A 2,500-nucleotide genomic window follows, 5' to 3' on the forward strand; every position below is an offset into this window, starting at 1 on the left:
GGAAAATACAATATCCCAGCCTTTCGACATCCACCATTGCGCAGACCATGGCACCAACACCCACACATGTCCTATACAACGGTGCACCCAACATCACAATAGTACCTCCTGTCACAGCGCACAAACAATGACATGAGTCAAAGACACAGGTCTCACACAAGCATAGAATTGGAGCGCCGCCTCTAATAAGCCAAAGGTGCATCCTGACGTGACAAATCTGATCATGTCACAAGCATTCACTTACTATAATCACTATCAACGAACCTGCCGCCCCCGCCCCCCCCCCCCCCCCTACACCTTTCCGTACAACAACGTGTAACCTAACCTAACCTAACCTAACCTATGTTGTACCTTAACCTAACCTATGTTGTACCTTAACCTAACCTATGTTGTACCTTAACCTAACCTATGTTGTACCTTAACCTAACCTATGTTGTACCTTAACCTAACCTATGTTGTACCTTAACCTAACCTATGTTGTACCTTAACCTAACCTATGTTGTACCTTAACCTAACCCATGTTGTACCTTAACCTAACCCATGTTGTACCTTAACCTAACCCATGTTGTACCTTAACCTAACCCATGTTGTACCTTAACCTAACCCATGTTGTACCTTAACCTAACCCATGTTGTGCCTCAACCTAACCCATGTTGTGCCTCAACCTAACCCATGTTGTGCCTCAACCCTAACCCATGTTGTGCCTTAACCTAACCCATGTTGTGCCTCAACCTAACCCATGTTGTGCCTAAACCTAACCCATGTTGTGCCTTAACCTAACCCATGTTGTGCCTTAACCTAACCCATGTTGTGCCTTAACCTAACCCATGTTGTGCCTTAACCCTAACCCATGTTGTGCCTTAACCTAACCCATGTTGTGCCTTAACCTAACCCATGTTGTGCCTTAACCTAACCCATGTTGTCGCCTTAACGTAACCCACGTTGTCGCCTAAACCTGCTCTGTAATTGTTATACGACTCGTTCAATTACTGTAGTGTTGCCCACCCGCAACCCTCGCAATATAGTTCGCTACTCGCACTGCCCGCACCCCTGTGTATCGCTTCATGTTAAACACCTTGCAAGTCTTGCTCACTTTCCACATGCTCCTGCTGTACACTGTAATGTGGATGGCAGCAGGACGTACATGCCGCCCCTCCCCACGTCCCCACCTTGCCCCCCTGCCTTCGCAAGCTGGTTGGTGAGAAGTTTGCATGTTCAATGCCCTTCGCATGCGACGTACTCAGGCTACGTTGTGGTGCGGCCTGTGTCAACTGTCCGCTGATGTCGTACGCGTGAACCACAATCTGTACTGCACATTCGTCCTTATGTACTGAATGATACATCGTGGCACATGTGTGACCGCACAACGACTGCGCCCAAAAACGGCGGACCATACAGTGCAAATATTGTGCACGCAGCTACGTGTCGTCTCCCTATGAGAGCTGGATTGCAGTGTGGTACGCCATAGAGACGTGTGGGAGGAACGGACGCCGTGGATGGCGATCAGCATGAGCTGTCTGTTGATGTATTCGGACCTAGTCGTCTCTCCTCACACACCGTGATGGCATGGTGCACCGCGTTCCATATCTGCGACATGCTACAGAGGCCGGTTGACAGTCGTTCGAGCAATGGACATCGCATACGTACGGGGGCCACCTTCCACGTATTGGTCCTAGGCGTGCACATTTTGTTGCGTGTATGTGGGCAGACGTAGTGTGGCGTGACACCTGACACAGGCATGCAATAATCGTTGAAGTTGCAAATGGCGATGGACGCCTGCGTTTTCTGGTGAAGTTACGCAAAATGAACAAATGGTAACCTGTTGTGGTGCGGTTGTTCTCGCTAGGGGTGAATCGGTGATGGCGACGATAGGTTGAGGTACTAACCGGTTGTTCCAGCGATACCCACCATGCCGACGAAACTGAACGGCATCTGGGTGTGAAGCGATACGCGGCGGTGGCTGGGTGGGGACCGTCCCCGGCCGGTGAGGGGGCGCCTCCCGGCGTGCTGCCGCGCGGTGCGGTGGGCGCACGCGCTACAGCCGGCTGGTGGGGGCGGCCAGTGGCAGGCGCGCCGGCCGACGGACGCGGCAGGCGTCGCAGCTGCGGCGCCGGCGCACCCTGCGCGCGGCGCCGTGCGGCCAAAGTAGGTCCTCGCGGGCCCGGTGCGAAGCGCGGTGGACATCTTCAGTGTGCTGGTCCGATTGGGGACTGTGTGCGTTGAGGATGCGCCGCCGCCCGGCGCTCGGCGCCGCGACGCCGTCTGCTGCTCGGTCGCCCCAGCGGTTCTCGCTGGTGGTTTGTATCGCAGCTGTGCGGATGTGTTGGCGCGTGCGCTGTGCTGGGAGAGTTCGCTTCGGCACCCAAGTGGGGCTTTTGTCCTTCTGTGGCGCTGGCGTTGGAGCTGCCGGTCACCGTAGGTGGCGCGTGTTGGTCTCCCGCCGGCAATGCCACGACAGCACGCTCCCGGGCCTCTGTCGGCAGCGGCAAGCTCAGTTGGG

This window comes from Schistocerca piceifrons, unplaced genomic scaffold, assembly GCF_021461385.2.
Source record: "Schistocerca piceifrons isolate TAMUIC-IGC-003096 unplaced genomic scaffold, iqSchPice1.1 HiC_scaffold_1295, whole genome shotgun sequence".
Lineage (NCBI taxonomy): Eukaryota > Metazoa > Arthropoda > Insecta > Orthoptera > Acrididae > Schistocerca > Schistocerca piceifrons.